The following is a 13098-nucleotide window of genomic DNA, read 5'->3' on the forward strand; positions in this document are numbered from 1 at the left end:
GGAAATAGGTATTACAAGGGATGGTGCTGGAGTTTTTTTCCACCTGAATAGAAGCACTTATTTGGTGAGACAAATGTAAAGATGGGAGGGTCTGATTTTGGTGTGGTAATAGGGCTGAAATGTGATCCCTGTCAATGCAAATGAGCTACTAGTTGAAGAATGCAGGATAAAGTTACTTCACCTTACCCACATCTCAGACTTCCCAGTCTCCAGAAGTCTTCCAAGGCCAATCTGGTAGAGCAGGTGTTTCTTTTAATAACTTCAAAGCAAGTGGTATTTGGTTTCTTTGGAGTAGTTAGCCCTTGGGTCTGGGATTCTGCCTCACTGCATCCCCCTTCATGGTGAATGCTATATGAATACCAGTTCAGTACTTTACTGCCTGTTCAGATGCAAAGTGTAACTTTCAGTGATATTTAATCCCCACAAACAAAAAAGGAACTTTTCCAGGACTGTCATTGCAAGTATATGCTTGTATGAAATACTGCAATGGTTATAATTGTGTGGGAAAACTGACATTACTGTCCTTGGAAATCTAAATGAACCCGTTTTCTAAAGGTTTCATACTGACATTGAATATGTGCATATTTTGCAAGACTTTTGGTGCAAATTCCCAACTTTATGCCACGTAGACTCAAAAACACTTGAAAAGTTGCTGATGCTTACTGAAGAATTGTTGTCTGCAATAATTTTAAGTTCCTTACTTTCCTTTAAAATGTTCAAAAGGTACTATCAACTGAACTCTGTTTTATCTTTATTAAATTCTGTGAGAGTATGTAAAAAGAGGAGTAATTCAGACTATTTCCAATGAGTCTCTAGTTTATGATACAACCTATAATCCTGTAATTTGAGCTTCACCCAGCGTCTAAATGCTGTGAGCAATTCCTTTCCCATATTGCAAAACCTGCTGTCAAGATTGAAGAGGCTGCAGCGAAGAACTGTATAAGTGCTTAGGACTGTGAAGATATGAGTTATGAAGACAGATTAGACAGACCTAGCTACAGGCTGTAGTATATTAGACAGCATAGATAAATTGAGGCTAAGAGGGCATCTCACAGTGGGATGAAATATACTGAAGGAATGCTGTAGACTGATACCTCTCCGTGGTTTAAGATTAGTTGCTTCAAAAATGTGAGGTCACATACCATGAAGTTGACAAGTAGACTTGGAAACTAGTAGACAGGCCATTGAAGTGGAGCATTTGTTCAACTAAGGGGAGACTATGTAGCAAACTGTACTCATCAACAATAAATAGAAATTGTTTCAAGAGGAAAATGAATTAAACAGACTGAAGAAGAGAAATAAAAACATGGTTTCAGGTGAAGAAGGGTGAAAGGACTGGGATAAAATAACCTAGATATAAACAGAACCTTTTCTTTAAGAAAATACATTTTCTTTCCCAATAATTAAGAGAGATCTCCTTTCCACCTTGCCTTGCTAACCTCGTACAGTTTCTGTTCATGGTTCAATTAATTTGGATGCGCTTTCTGCTGTTAGGGCTTAGGGCTTCCCCAAGGTATGTAAAGTAACTTAAAAGGATTGTGGGTTAGAAAGGTTTTTGAAGTATTTTTATTTTTAATTTAGTACTATGTAGTAGTAGCACGTAAACACATCTTAGACCCGAATTAAACTGTACCCTTTTGTCTGTTTACTAAGCTTAGCTTACATATCTGCAAGTAGAAGACTTCATCTTCCCCGTCTGGTGCTTTATAGAATTTCAAATTATAGTTATTTGTGGAAGAAGCTGCTTCTATTATATTACAATAGATTTTCTGTATCCCACTAACTTTGTTAAAACAAGCATTGAATCTTAACCTCCTGCTGTACTGATCTCTGGTTTCAAAAATCTTGTCTCATCAGTAGTACTCATGGTACAGAACTAAAAAGCAGCTGCTTCTTGATAATAAAGTGCAATTTTCTTTCTTCAGAGGTGTTCAGCTACAGGAATGGTTTATGCGGCTTACTGTTACCTTGACCTGCATTAGCAGGATAAGACATACCTGTGGTGTGATAGGATTCAAGCTGGGAGGTGGCAGCAAGAGACGTTCTTTGGTTCCTCTGCTCCAAGTGTGGTGGGTTACAATGCCTTGGCCAGCAGCCGGATGCCCACCCAGCTGCTCATTCACTCCCCCTGTTCAACAAGATAGGGGGAGAAAATTAGAAAAACTCACGGGTAAATATAAAGACAGGGAGATTGCTTACCAGTTACCGTCACTGCCAAAACAGACTTGACTTCAGGAAAATTAATTTGATTTATTGGCAATTAAAATAGGGTAGTGAGAAACAAATAAAAAATTTAAACCGACACCTGTCCCATCCTCACTCTTTTCCAGGCTCAGTTTCACTCCTTCGTTCCCGACTCCTCTCCCCACCTCCCATCCTCACCCTGAGCGGAGCAGGGGGCTGGGGAATGAGGGTTGTGGTCAGTCCATAGCCTTGGTGTCTGTAGGGCTGTTTGTCTCACTGGTTTTCCTCACTCCTCACACTGCTGTGTGACATTTAGCCCTTTCTTAAATACTTTTTCTCAGAGGCACCACCACCTTGGCTGCTGGGCTCAGCTGTGCCCTGCAGTGGATCCATTGGAACCAACTGGAACTGACTGTGTCCAGCATGGGGCAGCCCCAGCTGCTCTGCACAGAGGCCGCCCCTGCCAGCGCCTGGGCACCTCCCCCCAGTACCCTGAGATACATTAGATCTGTTAGTCTTTCCATAAGATCACTGGAGGAAGAGAATGGCCTGTCTATTCCCAGCCTGGTGTGATCCAAAGGTTCAACAGCATTTTCGTCTCCTGGATGTGCTACATGATAATGTACATGTGGCTGTGTTCCCACTGCCTTCGTTTTTATAGAGGAAGCTTCAAAAGTATTTTTGACAATTTTAGCTTTTTCTTTTATACAGTCTATTTCTGAGACATTCCTTTATTTCCTCTAGGATTCAACCATAGCTGAAATGTTGATGTAAATTAACCCAAAAGGAAATCCCTTTCTCTGTCAAAACATTCTTTTTAAAAGTTAAATGTATCTTAAAGACTTAGTTTTGAATACTCATTAAAGAAAACATTGCTACTACTTTTCTCATTTCATTGGAGAGGTGACCCTAGTCAACCTGGCTTTTTAAAAAAAAAATTAGTTGCTTAAGCACTGCCAGATATCTAATTAAGTTCCCAATTATTATAAATATTCTATCCTCAGATGGCTTCTTATATTAGTAAATAGTTCTCACAAGGTCATTGGTTCCACCTGGCATATAAAAACTCTTCTCTGTTTTTTGAAGCAATGATAGTAGGAAATCAGAATATTACACTGTGTTCTTGCACTTAGATTAAAAAAAAATCATTTAAGTATCTTGAATAAAACCATAGTGGTCACACTGCCCACATGATCATCTGAACAATATGATCACACTGGAGAATAATCCCGCTGACTATTCACCTATGACAAATTTTACACCTGGTCCAAAATCATGCCCAGAAAGGAAACTATGTTTCCCTCCTTTAAGAATGCAAACCTCGGAATACAGTAAAAACAAATTACAATTTTTCATATTGAAATTATAAAGCCAAAGTTTGCCACTGGTCTTGTAACGCAACGTTCTTATCCTATCATATCCTGTTAAAATGCTGTACCTGTGTTTTTCCCAGAAAGAAGCAATTAATTTCTTTCTTTCAGCTAAGCCTGGAGCACAAAGCACAGCAGCTGCGGGCCAAAGATAGTAGAATTATGGGTGTGTGTTTTGCAAATGTGGAAAAAGAAGTGCAACCAAAGATGTTTCTTTCCATTACTTTAGAACTTCCTACTCTAGTAATGGGAACAGCCTGCCAGTTTCTCTTCTATTTTTTTTCCTAGGGTATGTAAATACCAAACCAAATATAGAGGCTCTCTCCACATGTCCAGCATTCTCCTTATTTACATATCCTTTAATATAAGTATCAGTTCCCTTGTTCATCTCTTGGCAGAATATTAAGACTTGCATTTTCGCTTGCATTTCCAACACCTTCATGTCAATGGTCAATCACATCTGCAGAGTAGCCTTTTTCCTCCCACCAGTCTGAATGAAGAAATCTCTGCTCCAGAAGAGTAATTTTTTTCTGTTTCTACAAGTGTATTCTCTTTTTGCTTGTATATAGGATGTGATTTGAGACCAAAAAATAGTATGTAAGGGACATAGAGCTAGAAACAAATCATTAAAGCATTTGAGCAAATATGGAAAATATAGCTCAGGGATACCTCTTTTGAACTATAGTCATGCTTTTTAACAGGGGGGATTTGAGAAATACTAAACGTTTGTTTAGGAAAAATACTGCAAAGACATCTTTCCAAATTCTTTTTGTGTGACTGTGACAAATGATAGGCTTTTTGCTGTAATACAATATGGAAATTTGCAACTGCATCAACATAGTATCTAGAAGAAATTACATGTACCTTCATCCATACATGTCCACAATCAGTTCCTCAGATTGGTTGATATTTAGAGTTTTAAGTGAGGTCTGAATTTTGGAAGAAGGTGTGACTCAAATATATAGGTTATGCATGAAGTAGAATTCTCAAGTTGTTGTTTGTCAAATGTCTACATTTAGTATAAAAGTCAGGGGCCAAAATTTTCCAGCTTGGCTGCCTAACAACATGCCCTGCTTTTCAAAACTGTCTGACTTCATCCCAGCTTTCTGTGGTTCCCCCTGAGACTGAAGTGCTGGCATTTCTCTTCACTGTTGCCTTTCCACCACAGTGTTTTTCAAATTGAAAATATTTTGTGTGAGGGGGGAGAAAGAGAGGAATGGTAAATTCACAGGTGGCATTGCCTCCTAAGTGTAGACACTGAAATTCATTGAGAGCTGGATGCCTCTGTGGCATTCAAAGGGAGAGCTGAGCCCCATCAGGGATACTGTCATGCCAGGAGGGCTGGAGAGCGTCCCCTCCTTGGGCAACACTAGTGTGGGAGAGGATAAGGAGGCTCTGTGTGAGTGCTGCATCTCAGATAACCTCCTGCTCCCTATCTGGGATGTGACGGCTCTTTCTGTTCTGTAAAACATCAGCTTGCCCCATACCAGATATTTATTTACACTCAAGCAAATCCTTACTGGGCTCTTTAGAAGACTGTCAGGAGAGAAAAGTCACTCCAGACGTCTCCAGTAACTGAGAGTGAGCGAGTCTTGTCTACAGCTTGACTAGCATTTTGAGGTGCTTAATGACCAAGAAGAGAGCTTGTGATGATGGAGCCCAAGCTAGGGGTACATTTTTTTAGCCGAGTGCAGTCTGCAGAATGAAATCAAGCCTCTGTGTGAAAACTGATGATTCTTCCCCAAAGTGAGAAACTTAGGCAGAATACATCTGAGCAATGATGAGAGCTGTGACTGATAACATTGCTCAGCACCTTAAAGTATAGGTCTTCTGTACGACAGGCTACATGCCGCATGTGTTTTCTCTTCTTCTATGAATTATGCAGTTACATGCATATCGAAGCTCTTCTTGTTTCCTCTTCTGTAATTCAGACTTCTTTTTGTTTCCAGTTGGGAGTCCAAGTCTCCTTTGAGTCAGAATAACTTGTTTAAATGGAAGAAAGGCTCCATTTGTTTTGAATATGAGCATGATTTTGATTGTTCCCTGGTAAAATGCTGTGGTTAAAAAAAAAACCCAGACCAACAACAAATGAAACACAAACAGCAAAACACCCACATTATAGTTCCCTTTGCAAAGCCTAAACAGCCCCTGTCTGGAAGGCAGAATTTAGGGTCCTGGTTTATAAATTGCTGTAGCTAAGACAATAATACTTCATTCTTTGCATAGCAGAGACAAATCAGATAATGCGGCTAAAATCTCCTTTCAGCAGCTTAAAGTGAGTGAAAAGCAGAGATAAATTGGAATCCCAAAATCATTTTTAGTGGCAATACAAACTAGACAGGAACCTCCTACTAAGACAAATATAATTGCATCTTGATTTCAAAGGCTCCTAAATTTGTAATTCCTAGAAAAATGAAACAACAGGCTTCAGTTAAAGCTATTTTTAGTGTCTACAGGTGTATTTTGGTGATGGTAGCAACTGTTGTTACGTCAAAGGTAATTTTTGATGGCAAGATACTGAAGGAGAGCACCAAATTGTATATATTATCACATTTGATGATGAGCAGCTGTAAGCACAAACTAACATAAATTAAATGTGTATCACATTTTTATGCACCCTGGGGAAGTGCAGAACAAAGTCATGCAGTGATTACACTTCCACCAGCATGCCATTAACAACTCCAGATGGCAGCACTTTAACTGCAAACATTTCCAGGTGTAATGAGAAGGCTAAAAATAACTAAACAGCAAGGCATGACCTAGTGACAGTCTAATTTGCAAAAGGAGTGAAGCAACAACAGGACTGTTTAGCTGAAGGCATGTGAGAGAAGTGGCTTAAGCCATGAACAAATTCATGTAAATACAGTCTTTTCTTAAGGAAGGACATATGTGCAATCTGTCTTTTCTTTCTGTGTAATTCACAATGAAGATGAAAACTGTATGTTCATGCATGTGCTAGCTTGTATGTATATATATGTATGTATAGCATGTACTAGCTAGCATGTATAACCTTGTAGGAAAATCCTAAGTCCTTCTCAAAAAAGATGAACCTTCTTCATTCAAGACTTACTGCCAACCTGATAGGAAAGCAAAGGAATTTGTGTGTGCCTTTCAGCAGACTTGTTCTCCCGTTGGTTGGTTGGTTAGTTTATTTGTTTTAAGGCAATATACTGGAATTTCAATGTATGCATTAAGAAGCAAGGATATTTTCCTTTTTTGCTTATCGCCCACAAAGTGCCTTGGGATGTCTTGAATAATTACCATCCATTTAAGACTGAATTTTACAGGATAATACTATTTACTCTGTCACTTAGGTACTAACAATCCTTGTGTCTATGGGCATGAAGTGGATGGACTTCTATTGGTTTTAAATAAAAGTAGTGGTTGCTGTCAAATACATTTTGCATCATGTTCAGAAAAGTTACCAAACCTAGAACAGAGGTGAGGGTGCAGAGTGCTACCAGTGCAGAATTGAACGACAGATGTAAAGCTCTTTCAGTGAGAAACTGTTACAATTTATATAAAGTTCAGGTAAATCAATCAGAAGTAACTGCTTCCCAGTTTTCCTTCATCAGTGGATGTGGCTGTATGGTGAAGAGCTCCTTCTGAGAAAAAAGTAGTATCTTGAAAACAATCCTATTTTCTCTAATAGTCTGTAAGTTTCCAATCTATTTTAGCACTAACATAAACCCCTACAGACTTAGGTGGACAGATTTCTTTTTACTGCAGCTGATAAACCGTGTCTTTAAACGTCAGTGGTGACTTTATTAGTGTATTTCAGTTCAGAACTGTTCACTGTCTACAAGGATCATACTTGTACATTATAATGGAAATGGATATCTCTGGGAACACAAACATGGAGAAAAGATATCATTATTGCAGGAACAGAGGGTGGTTAAACCACAGCCCAGCCTGAAACTACAGCCAGCTCCTGAACCATGTGTTGTCAGTTGCCCCCAGTATGCTGTAGCTGTGCTGCAGTCCTGTCTCTTGTGAATTTTGCTTTCATCATTTTGCTTACATTGCTTCCTGCTGTTGCTGTCATCCTTTCCTCTAACATGTGTCCCAGAAGGAAAGTCTCCCTTCTTCTCTCTCTCAGGACCAGATCTAAAAGTCACCATTTTCCTCCCCAAGCTGAAGAGATCACTTCCTTCTGTGCCCTCCCCTCTTGTGATCCCCCAAACTAGATGACAGCAAGGACAGCACGCTCATGATAAAATTACCAATCCATATGTTGACTGAGAGAAGGAAGAGAAACTTATGTCTATGAATAACCTGAGGTGTGTGAGATTAACTTTTTGAGACTATGGGGAACAATCATTGTAAAACATTCAGAAGATGAAGTTAGCAGTTCACCTTCCTTGTGCATCTCTAGATTGCAGCTTTCAAAACAGGCAGGCAGAAGAGATGTCATTCATGATACCACTGTTGCAAAAATAAAAAAAGGCTCATTAAGAATGTGATTTTCTGTCCTGAACACTGGCATGGTAGACAAGTGACTTCTGCTGATAAAAACATCTTAGATGAAAAATCCAGTCTTGCAAGGCCTGTACTTCCCCTGCCCAGGGCACAAGGATGCAAGGATGTCATGAACTCTCATTCGTTTCTGTGTGAACTAAGAAATCAGGAAAACCTTGCTAAATTAGGCAAAGTTTCAGGCTTATATGGCTTATGGTTCAGATTCAAGAGATAAATCAGGCAAACACCAACACTTTGGCTGCTTATCTAATTAACCCTCATACCTTCTGAAATTTGTTCATGGCTCATTTTTCCAATGCAGGAAGGGGAGTTAATGAGAGACTTGCTTATATTAACCTCACTTCAGGTTTGACATATGTGAATAGCTAACATAATTTTGAAGATGCAATAGCTCAAGCACACTGTTGCAACAGGCATATATTTATATCGTTATATTAAGGAGTTTATTATTCAAATGTGTTCTACCTTTTGGGATGTAATAATTTTTTTAATATCCAAAAGCAAAATTGAAAGTGATGACTTTAAAGGTTCTTTCTGTGCAAGAATGTTCCAGTACCAGGAAAAATTGTTGTTTGGGATTTATTTGTCATAAAGAACTTACGTCTTTACTGATATTGAATATCTTCATCTCTGCAGAGGCATTTCTATTTGGAGTTCCAGCCATGCCTGCCTTCCTTTTCACAGCCACAAGCCTAAATATAGGAAGATGTTTCTCATTTTCCATTTAGAAATTAGTATTCCAGTCCCTCTGCAGTGCATATAAAATGCTTGTTATGCTGGAGTTTCACTAAAGTAGAAATGATTGTACCAAGGGAAAAATTTCTCTCAATCAAGTTTGAAGTGCATACCTCAGGGACAGGGGCATCATCTTCCTTTCTTGCACACAGTCACTCTTCTTATATCAACACCAATTATGAGGTAAGGTTCAAAGCTTGCCTGTGAGTTTGTTCGTATTCAAGCCTGCTGAGAACAACCTGTCCCTTCCTCTCAACAGACTCTCTTCTCGCACTAGAACTCCCTTTCCTTTTCATATCTATGAAAAATATACAAAAACTATCTCTTTTGGCCAAGGACTTTGAAAAGACACAACTTCTGAATATGCTTTTGAGGTATTCCTCTGAAAATAACCTACTGTGTCTTTTTGATTAGGCTGTAGACTCTTTGGAGTTTGTGTACTACCATGCAAAATTTTGGATGGGGAACACTAGGTTGTTACTTAATGTACATAAGAGTTGGGAGAAGTTCCTACATGAAATAACCTCTCTCTCTTGCTAGGAAATGTGGGAGTGGATTAAAAATTTGCTGAGTATCTGAGTGAGAACTAACATCGCTGGAACTATTTTAACCTCTAATCTCCTGTCCTCTCTGATAAAAACTTTCAGGAGGATGCCTGGATTTAGGGCCTCTTTGGTTTGGATCATTTTAATTTACAAATGATAACATGCAGCGGGTTACACTGAAGAGAAATAAGGCTTGTGTTTTCTGGCTGTACGATGGTAATCTTCTGTTTCTGCAGGAAATAAAATAAGTTTGTCTCTGTTGCAGCACAAGTAGTCTCAGTCAGCAGATTTGTTTCTTGATGCCCTCAGTTAATCTCTCAGCTTTTCTGTGCTGCTTCACCTTGAGTTCATCCTGTTTGGAAATTCTTGGTAACTTTCTGAGATAAAGGCAATCCCACATTAATTAACAGTTGCCTAATTTTGTGCAGGTAGTTGCACATTTCTGTGAAGCTCTATGTCTGGGAACCTTCCTGGGAACCTCAGAAGGAGAGTGGTCTGTAGAAGACTATCATGGTGCACTGCTATATTGTAGTTCATCAAAAGTATATAAAAAGTTGGGTACTTATCTGTGCAAAACTTTTTTTGTAATTGCAAAATTCACTCAGATCTTTAACAATCAGAAAAGGTTCTTAAAATAGCCACTTGCTTTGTTTCTAATTTGATGGCTTTAATATGAGTGTAACAAATCAAACCAAACTGAAGAAGCACTGTCCTCCTCCACTTCTGATTGCTGTATTGGTATTGATCCATATTATTCTACAGCTCTAGTGTTTAGCAGAATCACAAGGTGAGACACTTATCTGACAAAATGTGCCCCCAGTTTTACAGTTTCATTTGTTTTAGGAAAAAAACCCCAACCCTGAATGCTCTGAAATTCCATCAAACTGAAAAGGAAAATATGTTAGTTACTAGAAGGTAGGGAGGGAGAGTGAATTGAATGGAGTTCAGGAGGTTTCAAAAGTTGGCTAGACTTCTTGAACTTTTAACACCAGGATAAAAAATTCACTGAGGAATGGGAGAATATTTTCCTACTTTGAGTCGCATGTAATCTTACTGCACATGGGGAGACACTGCCTCCCTTGCTTGACACCATTACTGTATTAGATGTCATGCTTATGAACATGATTTCAAAGGACATGAGGATAGACAATATGTTCAAGACCCAGTAAGAGTCTTGCTGAAAAATGAATGCAAAATTGGCATTGAAGTTCCTTAAGACATAAGTGTTTCTTTGATTTTCCTGTCTATTTTCTTCTTACTCCTTCTGTGAAAGTCCAAATTCAGTAGTTTCTTCAGAATCTACCCAGCTGGGAAATTTTCTGTCTTGTGGTGGTAATATTCTGTCTTGTCCTGTTTCTCTCTGTAGATCCACTGCTTTTGCATTGTGCTACTTACTGATGTGGACATTTTAATAATCTGTAGGAGAACTTAAGTCTGCAGCAATTCCAACACCTTCACACTTCACCAGGAAACTGAGTTAAAAAGTAAATTTTGCAGTCTTGAAGAGACCAAGCCAGAGCCAGAACTGAGTCTCTGACAGGCAGCACCTACTACCTACAGGGACCCATCACTGGAAATCTTCAAGGCCAGGTTGGACAGGGCTTTGGGCAACCTGACCTAGTGAAAGATGTCCCAGCGCATGGCAGGGAGGTTGGACTAGATGATCTTAAAGGTCCCTTCTGACCCAAACTGTTCTGTGATTCTCTGATTCTGTGATCTTGGTTGGGGAGCAAAGAGGGAAATCCCTGGCAAGTTGGGCTTTGCTGCCATGCTGTCAGGGAAAGGATATTCCTGGAGGTCTTAGGAGTGCTGCTCTTAGGAAGACCTCCTCTGTCTTTCTGCTTACCCTTCCCCAGCAATAGCTGCTTTCCTACACGTGTCTTTGTAAAAGGAGCAAGCTTTAGAAAACTCTTTTCTCTTAGGATATTATTAATAGCAGGAATAATTAATAAATAGATATTGTTTTATAGGTTTAATTAATAGAGCACAGGTGCTCTAGGAACAATACTGATAGTTCAATACATATGCTGCTCATTTGTCCCCTGTACAGCCCTCAACAAGGCTGGCTTAAAACCCAGTCAAGCTGAATTACTAAAAATTAATCTTAGGTATTAAGTTTTAGACATAACAAAAGATAAGAAATAAGTGATTAATTTGGGGTAAGCAATTTAGAAAGGGTAGGTAAAGAAAAGCTAGACATAGATTAAGTATATGTTAAATAGAACATTTTGAGTCTTTTTTCAGAAGTTTAAAAGTGAATTGTGATGGATGAAGATTGATTAGAAGATAAGTAACCATGATGACCGAAGACTGCATCAGTGAGCAGTGGCGTCAGAAGAGGAATCGGAACGGAACGATAACTAGCCGAAACTGTGGAATATAATGGACTTTTGAAATTGATGATGAATTAAGAACTGAAAGTTCCTGGGAAATCACCAAAGACTCTTTGTATTGCATGTTATGAAGAATCATATATATAGAAGGCGCTTTTTGTTAGTTGTTGTCACTCACTGAGGTGATGGCCCAACTCTGAGTTGTTAATAAAGCAAGCCTAGAGATACCCGCAGTCTGGTGAAATCCTTTAACAGTCTTCCTCAGACTCAACAGCCAGCCTACGAGGCCATGTGTTTTGCTGGCTGTAGCAATCTGCTGCCTCAGATACATTAGACATCTAGAAACACTGTTCTCATGCCTAGAGCCGGCCCTGTCATCAGCACAGTAGTTAGAAAGGAAGTCTGAGCAAAAAAAGAAAACATTAAATCAGCCTTACTCAGTACCAACACTTTTCAAAACAGCCCAAATGTTCACCAACAAATCTTATTTGGAGATACTGCTTCATGTCGATTAACATCAAAGCAAGCGCTCAACTGTGGAGAAAGCCAGTTTATGCTTTACTATCTAATCCTTGGCCTAAAACTACATAAATAATCTGCCATGCTGTCAGGTCCTGAGGGCAGCACCAGGCTTGCCCGTCCCTGCCCAGCCCCCTCAGGGCTGCCCCTCCCCTGCCCACAGCCCAGGACCCCACATCAGCCCCCTGGGGACATCAGCTCCTGCCCCAGCAACGCCACAGCAGGGCTGGTCTCCAGCTCCCCACAGCCCTGACTGGTCATGGGCTCCGCCGAGCCAGGCCCACCTGTGGATCCACATCCCAGCCCAGCATCAGCCCATTCCTGTCCCATCCCCAGAGAGGTGCCTGATGCCCTCCGGCTGCCCTGCTCCTGGCTGGGATGGGCCCTGTCTGCCAGGCCCTGCCCTGCTGCCCCTAACATGGGGAGCCCCCGATGGTCCTGGCCTACTGGGAGCCCTTGGTGCCCATGGTGCCCTGACATATGCAATTGACAGAGCTCTCCCACAAGCAAATTGAGATACCATGAATTTTTTTGCCATGTTCCTTAAAGAAACAAAGGTAAATGCCTTGGGCCTACTTGTGTTAGAGGGAGGGAAATTAAATTCTTCAAGTGGGATGAACTCAGAGGTTGGCCAAAGGCTTGCTTAGAAAACCAAGACAACCAAACAAAAAAGGCAAAGCTTCTTTCCCCACCACCAAACGGTCATCCTCCAATATTTGGTAAGCTTTGGGTAAGAGGTATTGAGGGGTGTCTCTGAATAAGATGGAGACTCTGCAGCTTTCCTGGCTGATGCATGCTCAGAAAGCTTGTGGTGCTTCTGACCTGCAGGTTTCCGCTGCTGGGCCTGGATGGTGCCCATGCCATCTTCTCTTGAAAGTGCTGAGACTCATTTTCCAGTGCAAATGAAAGCAATATAGAAACTAAGGCCAGTGT

The 13098-nt window shown here is 40.2% G+C and overlaps 1 long non-coding RNA gene across 3 annotated transcripts in view; it reads left to right on the forward strand.

Annotated features, from left to right (window-relative positions):
- Positions 1-11873, forward strand: part of LOC141919329 (uncharacterized) — a 92310-nt gene extending 80437 nt beyond the window's left edge. For all 3 annotated transcript variants that reach the window (XR_012621933.1, XR_012621932.1, XR_012621934.1), the window contains exons 5-6: positions 10680-10903; positions 11558-11873. This is a non-coding gene — a long non-coding RNA (uncharacterized LOC141919329). The remainder of the gene's footprint in view (positions 1-10679; positions 10904-11557) is intronic.
- The last annotated feature ends 1225 nt before the right edge of the window (positions 11874-13098 follow it).

The sequence above is a fragment of the Strix aluco genome, chromosome 2, assembly GCF_031877795.1.
Source record: "Strix aluco isolate bStrAlu1 chromosome 2, bStrAlu1.hap1, whole genome shotgun sequence".
Taxonomy (NCBI): domain Eukaryota; kingdom Metazoa; phylum Chordata; class Aves; order Strigiformes; family Strigidae; genus Strix; species Strix aluco.